The following is a 19,022-nucleotide window of genomic DNA, read 5'->3' on the forward strand; positions in this document are numbered from 1 at the left end:
GCAACTGCTAACATTAGCAGGCATTTTTTCATTAATATGAAAATGAATGCCATACTTCCGATAAATACGTTACAGATTTTTGATCTGTCTAAAGGCCTTCCCACACCGTGTGTCGAATTCAGTCTTTTACGGTAATTACATTTTACATTTTAGTCATTTAGCAGACGCTCTTATCCAGAGCGACTTACAGTAGTGAATGCATACATTTCATTTTTAATTTCATACATTTTTTTTTTCTTCGTACTTGGCCCCCCGTGGGAATCGAACCCACAACCCTGGTGTTGCAAACACCATGCTCTACCAACTGAGCTACGGGGACATGTCACACTGTGCGAAGTTACCCAATGAAAATCTTGATATCAACCTGGCCAGATTGTTTTAGTTTTGTCGTCACATTCTGTGATTGGATTGCGAGGCTTCGTCAGCCGACGTAGGCTACATCAACTGCAGCGGTGTATTTTATCTGTGCATGTGCCAGCACCAGCAGCTAAATATAGTATTTTTTTCAGTTATTAAACAACTAATTGGCCAACATCTGTTCAAATCGAAATCAAATCATTCACGAGAGAAATCAAGTCAAGAACTATGTGGAACGCTGGACTGAAGGGAGTTGTAGTTTTCATTAAGCAAATATTCAACCTAGTTCAGGGTAGGAACATGGTAATTAACTCCTATGACCATAATCAAATGTGCCTGTTCTTTACAGCTCGAACAGAGACGAATACACTTTTACACCTGAACTTTAGGTTAGATCAGGAGTCTCCAACCTTTTCTAGCATGAGAGCTACTTTAAAAAAAAATGAAACGTCGCAAACTTCTATTTTTTCATAGCTTTCAAATAGGCACATTATTTTCTTCTCCTCTCCCCTGCAACTCTTCCCTGGGTCCTGTGTGTACTAGAGAAAGTTGTGCACTATGTTTTCTGTCAATATACCTGGTAAAATAATGGTTAATAATCAACTCTAAGGGGGACCCTATAAAATATTTGATTTTTGCAAACCAAATTATGTTTTATATTTTCCCAAATTATGTTTTCTCAGTTTTATTTTTTCTGGTTTTAGATGATTTATTTATTTTCACTCTCAGAATTACAATTGCTCATAGTGAAACAATGAAATTCAATGTTCTGAGTCCATGTCAATGCTTAAATCACACCTGAATACCCTTTTTACTTGGTCTGGAAGAAACACATGTTTTTTGTGTAATTCCTCTTTAATTGCTCATCTGGCCCTTTAATTGCAAATCTAGCTGGTTCTGTACTGCTGCTGCTCATTTCATGGCAAGGTTTGCAAATAACAAATAATAGCTACAAATGATATACTTACTGATTATCTACTTCTGCCAGGTAAATCAACTTTGCAGTTAACATTTATTTGATAAGGTTTTGGAGAAAGTATTTCTGTCATCCCACAAGAAAGTTATCACATCAACTGACTACACACAGAGTGATAGACAAACACACAGACAGACAGGGGAAATATTGCATAAAATGAATTGGCATATATTGTGTTAGGTTTGGCTTTTTAAGCCAATAGTGGCTAACCAGGGTCGGATAATGTCAATGTTGCATTGATTATATTGTAGCTGGGAGCTTGCGATATCTGATACTTGTGAGATTTGTTTATGACAGTTTGCAGTGGAACACGTGAAAATTTCATGAAGATTCAGAATTGTTTGGCGAGCTACACATAGGTGGTCTGCATGCTTCTGGTAGTTCGTGACTTGACCTGTTGTAGACCCTTGGGCTAGATACTGTACATACAGACCACAAAGACCGCATGAGAGAGGAATGTACACGATGAGATGAATAATGACCGTTCGTGAAAGTATGCCTTATCTACCTTGTAGAACTAGTAAAATTAGTTATTCAGATAGCTCTGCAGCATATTTAGGCAGGCTAGCCTAGCTAAATAGGATGACTAAAGACAGTACAGCATGGAGATAACGTTAGATGGTCCGACTGGCTGGCTGCTACTGCCTGAGCAGAGATGAGATGATTACTTTAAGAAATTAAAAAGTATAAAGTCATCAAATAAAAACGAAGTAATATGCACAACTGAAATATTTTATTTCTACTGATGTGGATCTGACAGAGACAATGGAATATTTTCTATGTTTTGGCAATTGAACGTTCACTATTTTTGGCTTTGGAATTTCCATAAAAATACTTTTGTCATTATTCAATTATACATTTAATGTTAAAAGAAAATAATAAAATCCTAAATCGAAAACCTGTCACACCATGATCTGTTTCACCTGCCTGTCTCCACCCCTCACCAGGTGTCTCTCATTTTCCATATTATCCCCTGTGTATTTATACCTGCATTTTCTGTTTGTCTGTTGCCAGTGCGTCTTGTTTTGTCAGGTCTTACCAGCGTCTTTAGCCGTTTCTCTAGTTCTTGTATTCTAGTCTTCCAGGATCTGACCTTTCTGCCTGTCCTGAGCCTACCTGCCGTTTTGTCCCTGATTGACTCTGCCTTGGGTTATGAACCTCTGCCTGCCCTCGACATGCCCTTTGCCTGCCCCTTTGTTTATAATAAATATTCTGAGAACCAAACTTTCCTCCTCCTGTGTCTGTATCTGGGACATATCCTGAGTCGTGACAAAACCAGGATATTTTTAGTTGAAGAGAAATTGAACCCACCTCAAAAAGTACTAATCGCTCAGCACTATCAGCAGCTCAAGCCTCCTTCTATGCTTATGTTCGAGTGAAGTGAGTTCAGAAACTGAAAGTATGCATCTTAGAAATAGTTTTCACATACAAACTTTTTATGTCCAAACCCTGAATCCAATAGGCTTCCCAAAAATAACATGGTCACTGTGGTAGAACATTTATTTTGATTGATGATTTTGTACATTTATCAAAATCCCATCAGGTAGCTTGATTTCAGATGTGTCACGTAAACAACATTATTAGGGAAATCGTTCTTCTTGCAAAGCATATGTTTAAATCTAACTATGATATTAATTTGACTTTTCACCGGGGTGAAAGTAAGGCGGTCCGGTACGGCATCCCGGCAAAATATATAGTGGGGGTACGTCATACCGGTAAAACAAAGAGCAAATCACAGTTAATACAAAAAACTATAGGCTATTATACCATTATTTAATATTACTGCATGTCAACCACATAAAACATTTGCGAATTGACCGGAAACTGGGTGGTATACCCTCCAAATTGTGTTATGGTTTGTTGAAAACACTTACATTTTGTCAAGGCAGAGAGGAGATGAGTGGATGAGATGCCCCTGGACTAGGCAGAGACCAACAGTGGATGCATCAGTTCAGGCTACAAGTGTAGGCCTAATGACAATCGCAGAATATCATTACAGTACACGTTAGTGTTTTGTAACAGATGTCTCTTTCCAGTCGTCAAATTGCGGGTGGACAGCGCACTGTTGAGGTTTGGACGCTGAAATTATTTTGTGAGTGGACGAATGTGCACGGATAGCCTACAGAAGTGCCTTTATTAAGTGATTGTTTGACAATCAGATGAAAACATCATGACTGGTTGTGTTTATGCCACATTAAAAGGCATAGGCGGCCTGTCCATAAGGCTAGAGGAAGCTAAGCTTTCCCTAAAGTAAATTTAATTAAATTGCCACAATTATATAGCCTAATTAGCTTACTCATGTCTATAAAGAAATACATTAAATCATCAAAATAGGCTACTACACCAGAAAGCAGGATTTGGCCACAGATGATCATTAGCTTCTTCTCAAAAAAACAACTGTGGATTGTTTAACAAGTGATAGCCTACAGTCAGAAAGGCCCGCAATTTGAGCAGCGCACGCTGCAAATACCAACACCAAATAACGGTAGCTAACATTATCATTGGGTCAGCGTACATATTCACTGTCATTATCATTGGGTCAGTGTACATATTCACTGTCATTATCATTGGGTCAGTGTGCATATTCACTGTCATTATCATTGGGTCATTGTGCATATTCACTGTCATTATCATTGGGTCAGTGTACATATTCACTGTCATTATCATTGGGTCAGTGTGCATATTCACTGTCATTATCATTGGGTCATTGTGCATATTCACTGTCATTATCATTGGGTCAGTGTACATATTCACTGTCATTATCATTGGGTCAGTGTACATATTCACTGTCATTTGGTCAGTGCCACTTTTGTTTGTTTTTGGACAATAATATCCTTCCTCCAGATGAACGTCATATTGTATTTGTGTCTCCCCTTTCAGTAGGCGGATTATATGGATCAGACAACTTTGTTTTTATGGATCTGTTTGTCAGTGTCAGCAGAGTAGGCTACCCTGTCATTTTTGTAGTATTAAAAAAAATGTGTGCGCGCACTTGGGGGTCCCGTACCGGTAAGAAATTAAATCTACTTTCACCACTGCTTTTACAATAATCCTATTGGTCAGTCACTGGGATCTTCTCGTAACACCAGCCGCACTACACGATAAAGGCTCAACATTTCTGACACTGCCAGAACTTTGTTGGACCCCATGACCGCACGTAGTGGTACATAATCAGCAGACCTAGAACATGTCCCACTGAACGTGATGTCAAAAAATACACTACCATTCAAAAGTTTGGGGTCACTTAGAAATGTCCTTGTTTTTGAAAGAAAAGCACATTTTTGTCCATTAAAATAACATCAAATTGATCAGAAATACAGTGTAGACATTGTTAATGTTGTAAATTACTATTGTAGCTGGAAACGGCTGATTTTTAATGGAACATCTACATAGGCGTACAGAGGCCCATTATCAGCAACCATCACTCCTGTCTTCCAATGACACTTTGTGTTAGTTAATCCAAGTTTATCATTTTAAAAAGCTAATTGATGATTAGAAAACCCTTTTGCAATTATGTTAGCACAGCTGAAAACTGTTGTTCTGATTAAACTAACTGTCTACATCTCCTGAAAATGTAGAGCATAGGAATAAACGGTCTTGCAAAGTCATTTCACCTGACTCTGCTTTAGCTTCATCTTAGATACAATTCCGATGCAGCAATCGACGTGCAACGTCATATACACCACAGTTATCTAGCTGTGTGCTTAGTATAACATGCAGTTAACTCTGGTCTTCCTGGATGATTGTCTCAGCAAAGTGACACCACGTGTATCCTCGCCCTGCCCTGCCTAGCACTCCTCTCACAGTACAGAAGGACCTTTCCTGAGACCCCGGAGCACAAAGCAGGGTAACAACCTGCACTTTAGCCTACTGTAACAAGCCTTATCGCTTATGCTGTGTATCATACACATAACATATTTATGTCCACTTAAGTACATCAACTAGATATACTAATTTCTAAGTATATAGCATATGAGGCCATTTTCAGCACTAAAAACCTGTTTTCATAGACTTTCTCCCCAGAACCAGATATCACTCATACACTGCATTCAGAGAGTTTTCATACCCCTTGACTTATTCCACATTTTGTTGTGCTACAGCCTGAATTCAAAAATGATCAAATATATATTTTTTGTTACCCTTCTACACTCAATATCCCATAATGACAATGTGAAGACATGTTTTTCAAATTTTTGGGACATTTATTGAAAATGAAATACAGAAATATCTCATTTACATAAATATTCACAACCCTGAGTCAATAATTTGTAGAAGAACCTTTGGCAGCGATTACAGCTGTGAGTCTTTCTGGGTAAGTCACTAAGAGCTTTCCACACCTGGATTGTGCAACATTTTCTCATAATTCTTTTCTCTCTCAAATTGATTGTTGATCATTGATAGACAACCATTCTCAGGTATTGTCAAAGATTTTCCAGTAGATTTGAGTCAAATCTGTAATTCGGCCACTCAGGAACATTCACTGTCTTCTTGGTAAGCAACTCCAGTGTATGTTTGGCCTTGTGTTGTAACCTGTAACCTATAACAAACCTCGTTCACTCTCCTCAGGACTTTAAATGGCCCCACAAACCACGGACCCAGCTTCCAGCAGGGCAGGCGGAGGGGCAGGTTTCGGGTCGAGAACTCAGGAAAAGTGACATACACAAACACATGTGCAACAGAGGGCTCTGGGTGAGAATGGTGCCGGCTCACCTGGGGTGACGCCAGAGTGCCCTGCCGGCTGCCTCGATACCTAGAGGAACCAACCCGGCACCGACCGGCCGTGTGACCTCTGCGGCCACAGATGGTGCACGAGCTGGAACCCCCTCCGGTCTCCCTGCGCACCGCCCTCCCTGCTCCATGAGTATTGGAGAGGGGGTGCGGGGGGATGGAACCACCAGACCCCGATCTGAACGTCCACGGGTAGCCAGCAGGTTATCCAGCGGGGCGGACAGGTCCACTAGCTGGTCGAACGTGAGGGTGGTGTCTCTGCAGGCCAACTCCCGACAGACGTCCTTGCGCAGAATGGTCGATCAGGGCCCTGTCGTTCCATCCCGCGCCAGCAGCCAGGGTCCGAAACTCCAGGGCGAACTCCTGGGCGCTCCTCGTCCCCTGCCTCAGATGGAAGAGGCGTTCACCCACCGCTCTACCCTCTTGCGGGTGTCAAAGACTGTCCGGAAGCGGCGGGTGAACTCCTCAAACTGGTCCAATGCTGCATCTCCCTCTCTCCACACGGCGTTGGCCCACTCCAGGGCTTTCCCGGTTAGGCACGAGACGAGGGCGGACACCCTCTCACGGCCCGAAGGAGCCGGTTGGACGGTTGCCAGGCATAAGTCCAGCTGCAACAGGAATCCCTGGCAGTTCGCAGCCGTCCCATCGTATTCCTGGGGAAGGGAGAGACGAATCCCACTGGGACCAGGAGAAGGAGGGGCGCATAGTGGAGACCCCGGTTGTGCTGGTGGAGGCGCTGGGAGAACTCCCTGTCTCTCCCAGCGGTCCATTGTCTGGACAACGCGGTCCATGGTGGTGCCAAGATGGTGGAGCATTGCTGCGTGCTCCCGGACGCGCTCCTCCACCCCTATACCCGGGGTACCTGCTCCTGCTGACTCCATAAGTTTGGTCCGGAATTCTGTAGGGGGTGCGTTCTGGCGGTAGAGAAGTCAGGTGCAGGAGAGCAAAAACTGATTTACAATGGCGCAGTTTAATAAATAAAACCACCGTTAACAGAACAATAAATCAATGGGTAAACAAAACCCGTTACACACCAGCATAACGTGCACAAGCACTACAATAAACATTTCCGGACAGGGACATGTGGGGAACAGAGGGTTAAATACACAACATGTAATGATGGAATTGAAACCAGGTGTGTGTGAAGACAAGACAAAACAAATGGAAAATGAAAAGTGGATTGATGATGGCTAGAAGACCGGCAACGCCGACCGCCGAACACCGCTCGAACAAGGAGAGGAAACAACTTCGGCAGAAGTCGTAACAATTGTGGAGTAACTACAACGTTGCTGATCCATCCTCAGTTTTCTCCTATCACAGCCATTAAACACAGTAACTGTTTTAATGTCACCATTGGCCTCATGGGGAAATCCCTAGTGGTTTCCTTCCTCTCTGACAACTGACATAGGAAGGACGCCTGTATCGTTGTAGTGACTAGGTATATTGATACACCATCCAAAGTGTAGTTAATAACTTTACCATGCTCAAAGGGATATTCAATGTCAGATTTTTTTGTTGTTGTTGACCAATTTACCAATAGATGCCCTTCTTTGCGAAGCATTGGAAAACTTCCCTGGTCCCTGGTTGAATCTGTATACAAAATTCACTGCTTGACTGAGGGACCTTACATATAATTGTATATGTGGGGTACAGAGATGAGGCAGTCCTTAAAAAATCATGTTAAACATATTATTTCACATAGAGTGAGTCGAAGAAACTAATTATGTGACTTGTTAAGCACATTTTTACTCCTGAACATATTTAGGCTTGCCATAACAAAGGGGTTGAGTAGTTATTGACTCAAGACATTTTTTATTAATTTGTAAAACTTTTGAAGAACATAATTCCACTTTGACATTATGGGGTATTTTGTGTAGCCCAGTGACACAAAATGTCAATTTAAACCATTTTAAATTCAGGCTGTTACAAAATGTGGAAAAAGTCAATGGGTGTGAATACTTTATAAAGCACTATATCATATCTTTACACTACCTGTGCTATCTCATCAGGGCATAAGCAAACACATTATGGTGGAATCTCTGCCGCCATGAAGATAGCTGGAGCTCACCACTGATTCTTTACGATACTATGGCTGAACTTTAGTTAAAGTTTGACATATTGAGAAGTGTTGGCATTCAGCGGACAGTGGGGCCATGGTGTAAACATGAGGGAGTGCTGATATTGTGTTGCCAAAACGGAATTCCTTATGACTGAAGACTGAAGGTGAGAGTTGAATTGGAATTGTATTTCTGAAAATAACAACTTGAAAATCCCAACCACAATGTGTTTACAATCTTGCTTGTAATGCGACTTTAAAGGCAATGTTACCGTGATTGAGGAGATCGCTCATTTTGGCTCAATTGGAAATTGGCTTTAAATTTCAAGCGAGCCATGGCGCAGTTTCAGACTGAATCCTTTAGCACTGTTTTTAAACCTCTATTTTCACACAGTAACATCCTCTAAATCTAAGTTAAAGCCGCTGTACTGTGGGTATCCCAATGCTCCATCCACAGTGGCTAACCTCTCGCCACACACTGTAGAGTTGTCTCTAGTTGTGGAGTACCATAGAGCAGCTTGGTTTTCCCCAAGCCTAGACTTTGAAGTCAGTCCAACTTCCGTTGGGTTCTCCTAGGAATAACACAGCTACTGTACTCCTTGTCAGGAAGGGAAGAGGACTACTCAGCCATACCCGGTGTACGACCAGAGAACGGGATACATTTTTTAAAACAGAACAATCAAAATGTAATACAAATGTAAAAGTGTCCTCCTATTTTGTGCTGAATGTGTTCCTATTGGAATGTCAGGAAAGTGATACACGTACACACACGCACGCACGCACGCACACACACACACACACACACACACACACACACACACACACACACACACACACACACACACACACACACACACACACACACACACACACACACACACACACACACACACCTCCCCCTCTGTGTGTTTTTGATGGTGCTGATGTGAAATAGTAGACAGATGGGGCTGGCAGTGACTCAACAGGCTGTTCGTCCTCAGCGTCTGTTCTTCTCGGCTTTACTTTCTCTCTCTACACTCTTTTCCCCTTCTCTCCCCTCTCCCCCTCCACCCCTCACCCCTCTCTCTATCGCCTTGCGGCCCCATGCCTGGACCTGTCTTCATTAAATGTCAATTATATGCCACAGAACACACAGACCATGGATGGGACACAAATGATTTTCTGACCCCAAAAGGTCACCATGCTTATGGCCGTTCAGCTCTCACGGAATAGCAGAATTCTGTGGCTAGGTACGGGGATTACCCCTGACCAGGGGTTGGATCAAAAGGTTTTGTAACACAGAGAAACAGATCCTTCTATCACATCCCTGATGGATAATGATATTTTGCTGTGTGTACACATGCAATGTTATCACATGTACTGTTTGTCCATCAACAGCACGCCAGTGAAGCACACATCTCCCCAGTGCACCCTGTGTATTCTTTGGGTAGCAATATGATTTCTGTGCCCTATCCTCTGATACTTATGCATGTTAATGTGGATGAGGGTTTGCATGTATGGATGTCCTGGTATGAGTTTGCATGTGTATGAGGGGCCCCGCATTTGATCATGCATGTTGTGTATGTGTGTGTGTGCATGCCTCAGTGAGTTAGTGTGTTTCTGTGTGTGTGAATATTTTGGTCACACATCTGTTCTGTCCCCTGCTCGGTGCCTATACGTGGGGCCCGGGTCTCCTACCTTGGCGTGGACAGGCCAGATGGTGCGTTTTGGTTGGGGGCAGGCCACATGTTGTGTCTTTCCATTCAACTCTGCATGGCTGCAGCATCCACAGGCTTCAACACTAAATACAACTATGAAAGCACCCAGGGTGCAGAGAAACATAGAGAGGACAGGAGTGGCGGAGGAAGAGAGGGAGAGGGGGAGAGAGAGAGAGAGAGAGAGAGGGAGGGAGGGAGAATAGGGGAAAGAAGGGAGTTTGTGAGGGAACAGGGGCTTGCGGAATGTCAATTCCTATTTTCCTCTCTCTTTCTCCAACTTCTCCTGCCTGTTAGGTCATTCTCCTCTCTCCTTCACCTCCATCTCGCTCCTCTCTCTCCCCTCCCTCCCCTCCTTCTACACATTGGTCTCCCCTATCCTCCCCCCTATACACCCTCCCATCCTTCCTTCAGAATGGATGTAAAAGTTATTTTACAATAAGAGATGAGAGAACTTTCAATGCTAAACGATAACTTCTGTCATGATAAAGTTTTGAATCCTTCAGAGAAACTTGAGAGAGTGAGTGAGTGAGAAAGTGAGTGTGAGTGAGAAAGTGAGTGAGAGAGAGACAATAAGAGCCAGACAGTGAGAGAATGAAAGATGCGAGAGAATGAAAGCGAGAGAGGGCCATCTGTCAATGTTCACCCCTCCACTGTGAGAAAAGGGGAAAATGAGCTAGTGCAGCCGGTCCACTGAAGAAGTGCAGGCCAGTGAGAAGTGTAGCCTCCAGATAGATAAGATGTCCATTATCACTGCAGCATGGTGGAACAGTAACAGAAACAGGAACAGTGAGAGGGAGTGGAATGTAAAGAAACTTCCTCCCTCTCCTGTACACAGTCTTTGTATCCCAAATGGCACCCTATTCCCTTCATAGTGCTCTATATAGGGCACGTGTCAAACTCATTCCACGGAGGGTCGAGTGTCCGCGGGTTTTCGCTCCTTCTCTGTACTTGATTGATGAATGAAAGTCACTAATTAGTAATGAACTCCCCTCGCCTGGTTGTCTACTGTAGGTCCTAATTGAAAGGAAAAACCAAAAACCCGCAGACAGTCGTCCCTCCGCGGAATGAGTTTGATACCCTTGATATAGGGTATAGGGTGCCATTTGGGACACTCCTAAAAACCCACCTTAACAGCACTTTTATCTCCCCTACTCTCCTTCCTACCAGGGGCCTGATGCATGTCCCTGTCAGCGCTGGCCCGGAATAGGTGAGCAGTGACCCAGATAATCATGTTGGGACTGACCCCTCAATAAGGTGAGAGCAAACGTTTGGACAGGAGCTGCAGGAATGCCTCAGATGCTGTGGTTGAGGACTTCCTACTAATTGGCCTGTGTCCTCTCAACTGAGAAGAAGGCCTTTAATAAAATAAAGCTATGTTGACATTGGGATTAATTGGTTTAGCATTACAACACAAAAGGCATGAATATTAAAGTTATCTCCTTGTGGTCCACTTTGCATAGGTATGGTAGTTTGTTTAGTCACATAGCATTGGTGGAGCTGATGGGGTATTGCTATGTTGTCTTCTAAACGGTGAGAACAGTGACAGAGAGTGACAGAGCATCAAGCTGAGGGAGATTCTCATGGGAGACTGATGGTTAAGTTCAGTCTCACTCAATGACCCACGTCCACCCCCTTCTGTCCCACCATGGCCCCCTGGTTCATCCCCTCGGGCCCTCCTGTTCAGCCTTTGTCTGTCTCTGTCCACCCTCTGTGTCCAGCCAGTGTGGCCTGGGCCTTGAGGTCAGGGCAGCAGCAGCCAGGGAGGAACAGGTCCTTTCTTCAGGCTGTTTGCTCAATGCCTGCCTGCATTCCCCTTCTGCCTGTGTGATCAGGCAACCAAGTTCAGCTCCAAGACAAACAGCATCATCCATTATCCCCCCCCTCGTCTCCCCAGAGAGATCTAACCTAAAACCCATGTCCTCCCTACTAGTCCCCCCCAAAACCTAACTCTCTCCCTATGGCAAAGGTTCCAGTGTTCTATCCCTCACCCATACTCTGTCTGTCTCTCTCTCTCCTACGACTTTGCCCTCGACTCTCAACTTTCTTCCCATTTTCCCCTCTACTCTTTTTCATATCTCCTCTTCTCTTTCTCCTCTCCTTCCTTCCTCCCTCAATCTCTCTCTTCTCCTTTCCTCACTCCATATCTCTCATCCTCTCTCCTCCCTTCATCCCCCTCTCCTCTCCTCCTTCCATCCCTCTCTCCTCTCCCAGTGTGGCCCCAGACACCCAGCAGTCTGGAAGCTGTCCACCCGGGCCCCGTCCCTGAGGCCCTGCTGCTCGGCCCCATGGGTAATGGCCATTGTGTGTCCTCAGTGATCCCTGACGGGGCCATATTGTGGCTCGGAGGGATGTCAGGAGCACAAAGACACAGGGCCTGCCGCATTGTCTCACACTCCAAATGAAGAAGTTCCTCCTCTGGCAAAGAACTGAGACTGGAAATGTCAGAGGAGAGAGAGAGAGAGAGAGAGAGAGAGAGAGAGAGAGAGAGAGAGAGGAGAATATGAGAAGAGATTGAGAGGAGAGAGAGACAGAGAAGGAGAGGGAGACAGAGTAGGAGAAGAGAGTGAGGAGGAGAAGAGAGACAGAGGAGGAGAAGAGAGACAGAGGAGGAGAAGAGAGACAGAGGAGGAGAAGAGAGACAGAGACAGAGAGGGAGACAGAGAAGGAGAAGAGAGACAGAGGAGGAGAAGAGAGTGAGGAGGAGAAGAGAGTGAGGAGGAGAAGAGAGACAGAGGAGGAGAAGAGAGTGAGGAGGAGAAGAGAGACAGAGGAGGAGAAGAGAGTGAGGAGGAGAAGAGAGACAGAGGAGGAGAAGAGAGTGAGGAGGAGAAGAGAGAGAGACAGAGAGGGAGACAGAGGAGGAGAGAGAGACAGAGAGACAGAGAGAGAGAGGAGGGGACAGCGAAAGGGGGATGGTGGGTGTGCTTGGAGGGGGTGTTTTTGGCTGGGGGGGTAAGGGGGTGGGAGTGTGGGCAGAGGGGTTATTGTTGGAGATGAGGGGTGCGTGTTACTCATTAATGAACCAGCACTCATTAATGCACCAGCAGATCCAAATCCCAAATGGCATCCCTCTAACACACACACACTTGTGAGAAGGCGTACACAGAGGTTTCCACATGCACTCTCACAACCACACGCACTCACCAGTGCATGCACACACACACACACACATTCCCATAGGGATGTATTCCCGTAGGGATGCAGTTCAAGTGTGGACATGTGAACAAGAGCAGAGCTGCTGCTTATATTCCAGTGGCATCATTCTGCCAGCTATGAAACTGATAATCAAATCAAATGGTATTTGTCAAATGCGCCAAATACAACAGGTGTAGACCTTACAGTGAAATGCTTGCTTTACAAGCCCTTAACCAACAATGCAGTTTTAAGAAAATACCCCCCAAAAAGTAAGAGATAACAAATAATTAAAGAGCAGCAGTAAATAACAATAGCGGGGTTATATACAGGGGGCACCGGTACAGAGTCAATGTGCGGGGGCACCGGTGTCGAGGTAATTGAGGTAATATGTACAGTTGAAGTCAGAAGTTTACATACACCTTAGCCAAATACATTTAAACTCAGTTTTTCACAATTCCTGACATTTAATCCCAGTAAAAAAATCCCTTTCTTTGGTCAGTTAGGATCACCACTTTATTTTAAGAATGTGAAATGTCAGAATAATAGTAGAGAGAATTATTTATTTCAGCTTTCATTTCTTTCATCACATTCCCAGTTGGTCAAAAGTTTACATATACTCAATTAGTATTTGGTAGCATTGCCTTTAAATTGTTTAACTTGGGTCAAATGTTTCTGGTAGCCTTCCACAAGCTTCCCACAATAAGAATTGTGGCCCATTCCTCCTGATAGAGCTGGTGTAACTGAGTCAGGTTTGTAGGCCTCCTTGCTCGAACACGCTTTTTCAGTTCTGCACACAAATTTTCTATGGGATTGACGTCAGGGCTTTGTGATGGCCACTCCAATACCTTGACTTTGTTGACCTTAAGCCATTTTGCTACAAATTTTGGAAGTGTGCCTACAAACCTGACTCAGTTACACTAGCTCTGACAGGAGGAATGGGCCAAAATTCACCCAACTTGTTGTGGGAAGCTTGTGGAAGGCTACCCAAAACGTTTGACCCAAGTTAAACAATTGAAAAGCAATGCAACTAAATACTAATTGAGTGTATGTAAACTTCTGACCCACAGGGAATGTGATAAAATTAATAAAAGCTGAATTAAATCATTCTCTACCATTATTCTTACATTTCACATTCTTAAAATAAAGTGGTGATCCTAACTGACCTAAAACATGGAATTTTTACTGGGATTAAATGTCAGAAATTGTCAAAAACTGAGTATAAATGTATTTGGCTAAGTTGTATATAAACTTGTGACTTCAACTGTAGGTAGAGTTATTCATGTGACTGCATAGATAATAACAGAGAGTTGCAGCAGCGTAGAGGGGATGGGGGGGAGCAATGCAAATAGTCTGGGTAGCCATTTGATTAGCTGTTCAGGAGTTTTATAGCTTGGGGGTAGAAGCTGTTTAGAAGCCTCTTGGACCTAGCCTTGGTGCTCCGGTACAACTAGCCGTGCGGTAGCAGAGAGAACAGTCTATGACTATGGTGGCTGGAGTCTTAAAATTTTTAGGGCCTTCCTTTGACACCGCCTGGTGTAGAGGTCCTGGATGGCAGGAAGTTTGGCCCCGGTGATGCACTGGGCCGGACACACTACCCTTTCTGTAGTGCCTTTCAGTCGGAGCCCGATCAGTTGTCATACCAGACAGTGATGCAACCAGTCAGGATGCTCTCGATGGTGCAGCTGTAAAACGTTTTGAGGACACTAGTGATACTAGTGATAAACAGGTTATTAGTATAATCACTCCCTATTATTAGTCCAATAATATTGTAAAGTGAGTGATGACACCAACACAGATTGATACACTTCATGTGTCTACTGTATGTTTATATTTTGCATTGTTATAATAGAACAGTGCATGAAGATGTTGTAAGCTGCAGTTGCTTTGCTTCACTTCTGGGCTGTGGAAGAATACCACAGAAGGATAAGTGTGGGAAGTTGAATCAGACCAGAATCTCCGCCCTCGTCGCCAAACAGACTGTCACTTATTAACTAAGGACACAAGTTCCCTGGCAATATACCTCCCCCTCAGTGTTGAACCTGTTGTGTGGACAGGCAGTTCACACAGAGAACACCTTGCAATTGTCTATCTTATGATGCCCATGGCTTTGATGTGGAGGAAGGTCAACATAGATACCAGTTTGTAGGCTGAGCTGTACCTCTGGCTGTACCTCTGACGTGGAGTGATGGGTGGGAGACGTGCCTCTCGGGCCTCTGTGGCTTTCTGTCTGTCTTTCTGTTTGCTGCGGAGGTCAATATTAATTGTCTGACGCCAACATGGCTACAGCTTTCCTTATTTCCTGTCCTTTGGGTTTCATTCATTGATACTAATTTGATCTCATCTCTTACTGCTGTAACTGAAATGTATTATTGGTAAGGGTTGAACTGGGATGTGGACAAGAAGCTAAGGTTAGGGTTGTGGTTGGGGCTATGGTTAGGGTTGGACCAGGATGTGGACATGAAGCCCGGGTTAGGATTAGGGTTAGGGTTGTGGTTGGGGCTATGGTTAGGGTTGGACCAGGATGTGGACATGAAGCCCGGGTTAGGATTAGGGTTAGGGTTGTGGTTGGGGCTATGGTTAGGGTTGGACCAGAATGTGGACAAGAAGCTAAGGTTAGGTTGGGGCTAATCCTAACTCTAAACCTAACCCCATTTAATGTTTAATCTTGAGACTGGATTAGAGACAGAATCAATAGAAACTTTATGGGAGCTCTTGTCTTCTTGGACAAGACTATATTCCTTCACATTGTAACCACAGATCTACAGTAGCTGTCTATAATTTACCTCTGAATGGTCCACACACATTAAAAACAATATCACCACTTCCTCAAATATCCCAGACATTTCACAATGCGTTTCCTGTGGACTATTTGTCACTATCATGCATTCATATTGTTCTCCTTTGCGTTCCCATTTCCTCCTAAGTCCATTTGGTGTGTTGATATTTGCGTTACACTTACAGCACATATTGTTTGTATGTACACTGTGTAATTCCCAGTAGCTGAATGGAGGAAGGGTTCATGTTCATATTTGTGCTGCACTTGCATTTAAGCACAAGTATACCCAAACACTACACTCCTCCCAACATAGTATTGAAGTGGTTGTGTGTATTGGCTCCGTGGCACAACAGGGTCAAGAAGCCCAGCCAGCAGGTTGAGCAAACTGCCCACTGTGAATCCTCCGTGAATCCTCTGTGAATCCTCTGTGAATCCTCTGTCTTGGCTGTTGACACTGACCGCAGTCAGATTTGCCGTGGCTGTAATGCGGACACGGCACAGGGTAGAGTGTGTGTGCCCCTACGGAGTGTGTCCAGCTTTCATTGAGTATCTGTAATCTTTCAGTCTAAGCCCTGCCAGCTCCTATCTCTCTGTCTCTTGCTCTCTCTCTCTCTCCCCCTGCTCCTTCAGCTGTCCATCCTTTCTCCTTCTCCCTCTCTTTCTATATCTGTCTGCCAATCATCCTCCCCCTTTCCCTGTCTCCATCTTCATTCAACTCTTTTCCAGTCATCCTGCCTCTCTTCCTCCTGCCTCTCTCTCTCTTTCTCTCTATTCTGCAGTAATGAGCGTGCTCTAGCCACAGGCCTGGTCGTGGTGTTAGTTAATCCTTCCATTCATCTGTAGGGCAGTTTAGAGCAGGAGCACCCAGAGTCCCTTCCAACATTTAATTAAACATTCCTGCTGCCGCCGCGTTACCGTCGTCGCTTAAAAACACTCCCCCTTTCCACTCCCCTCCAAACCCAACCTTCCCCCTTTGGCTCCTCTCCCCTTTTATAATCCTTCCCCCTCCCAAATCAATGTCCTCTTACTCCCTCATTCACTCCCCGTTCATGGCTTCTCTCCCTACTCCATTACTCCCCCACCTCCCACTCTACACCTCTCCAAAACCACCCCACTGTCTTATTCCCTCACCTTTTCATCCCTCTTGGTTCCTCACCCACTTCCAAACCCCCCCCCCACATGCCCCACATGCCCCCATTTGTAAACACAACCCCACAGCATGCTTGTTTACATTAAACCCAGGCCACAGTCACTGCCCCCTGGCTGCTGGTTGGTGGAGGGGAAAGGGTTATTGGTTGATGACACTGCAGTCACAGTTCTCCTCAGCCAGGTGATGCTCTGTATGTTGGTGAAATGAATTGTGTGTTCATTTCATTACATTTCCTCCAGTAGGTTGCCATTTTGTGCTATTGTCAGATCAATAGCTAGGGAATATTGACATACTTGTATCAAAAATGTGCAAAGAATCACTTTTGGATCAGTTGAAACCCGCTGGATGTGCCAGAACAGACAACAAGGATACGAAGGAGTTCAGCAGAATCACTCATTACTCACCACTAAATCACAACAGTTCCTCCTTCCTTTCAGAGAGGAAACCACATAATCAACATGATGACGACACGAGTGTTTAAAATGTAAATGAATGACTTAAAATTGAGTAAACGTTACTGACGTTTTGCAGACATTATGAATCATTTCACAATGGGTGTGTTATTTTTTTACTTTGTGATTAGAGGGGAAGATTTTACATTTTATTGGACTGGGCTTCTCTGCACCCTCATTCTACTGATGAAGTCTCTACCTCATAAATTACCTCTGTCTCGCCCTCCTTCATCCAAACAGCTTTGAAACACCACAAATACACTGCTAATAAAACATACATCTATTTGATTCTTTATATTTGGGGCAACATTTTCTGATCTACCTTATTGCCATTTATGTCAGAGGTCATTTGGTCATTGTCATTGAACTAACTGCTCGCTTTGTTAAGTTACCCCCCCGTCTGTGTCAGTCAGACTGTGGAAGCCTGGCAGATTGTCACGGATTAATGGCCAATCTCTCTCACAACTCAACTGTCAACTTTAATCACAGAGCAGCAGGCCTTTCTATCCCGCTCGCTTTCTCTCACTTCACAGCACAGCTCGACAGGTGTAAAACCAGACCCAGTCAGTTATCCAATCAGCCAACCAGGGACAAGCAATCACACAAGACCAGTATTTCCTAGCCAATCAGATCAGGCGTGGGGCAGAATGGCTTTGCTGCGTCCTTTCCCCTTGCATCGAGCGAGTGTGTGTTTGAGTGTGTTATCTTCAGACGCACTAACAGAGCCCCTCATTCATACTTCAGGCCTTTATAACAGGCCATAGAAAGAGTCATTTGGGTGGAGTTTTCTGGTGGATGGCGTTGTGTGGGGGAGTTGTATTGTTTGACTAATCCGCAGTGACTGGGAAGTTGTACACTGTGCAAACAGTACAGCCCTGCACCGCAGTAAAGCCCCGTCTGGGTTTCCTAACATTGCGATAAGGACTGGGCTAACAGGGGAGTCCCCCTCTTAATGGTCTGCAGTTTGAATGTTGCTCCATCTTATATGGCTGTACTGTATTGGGTTAGGGTTAGGGTTGTACTGAGTACCCAGTTTCAGCGTTATGGCCTGCCTCCTATAGTAAACCACCTGACAGAGAGAGACAGACAGTGAAAAGGAGAGGGAGAAAATGAGAATGAGACAAGCAGTGAGAAACAGAGAGAAAGATAGAATGAAGGGCAGGAAACAGATTAACCTCCAGCCCTGTCTCTCTCTCTTTCTCTCTCCTCTCCTCCTCACTCTCTCTCCTCTCAGTCTCCCTCTCATTCTCTAGCTCGCTCTCTTTCTCTCTCTTCTCCTCACTCTCTCTTCTCCTCACCTGCTCTCCTCCTCTGTCTCTCTCTCCTTCTCTGTCTCTCTCCTCTCAATCTCTCCTCATATTCTCCTCTCTCTCTCTCCCTCTCTCTCTCTCTCCTCCCAGCTACCTGAGCTTCACCTCTGAGAGAAATGTTCCAGAGAGAAGAGACGGAGGCTTAAGGCTTCTGATTAACCTTGTTGCTGTGATTTATGATGGCTGAATTACACTAACGCAGTTATGAAGAAGCCCTGAGTAGTCACTCACTCAGTCAGTCAGGGCCTTGGCTGCGACCCAGACATAGGAATATAGACATACACACACATGCACACATACACAAGCACACAGGCACTCACATACAGATGTAGGATCTTTATTTGATCACTCTTCTTTGCACAGCAGTGTATTTAATGTTGAAAAA

At 44.5% G+C, this 19,022-nt stretch overlaps 1 non-coding gene across 1 annotated transcript; it reads right to left on the reverse strand.

Moving 5' to 3' along the window:
- Nucleotides 1-246: 246 nt before the first annotated feature.
- On the reverse strand, nucleotides 247-319 carry trnaa-ugc (transfer RNA alanine (anticodon UGC)). Its single transcript has one exon. It is a non-coding gene; the product is annotated as a tRNA-Ala (tRNA).
- Nucleotides 320-19,022: the final 18,703 nt, after the last annotated feature.

This window comes from Salmo trutta, chromosome 17 (genome assembly GCF_901001165.1).
Source record: "Salmo trutta chromosome 17, fSalTru1.1, whole genome shotgun sequence".
Lineage (NCBI taxonomy): Eukaryota > Metazoa > Chordata > Actinopteri > Salmoniformes > Salmonidae > Salmo > Salmo trutta.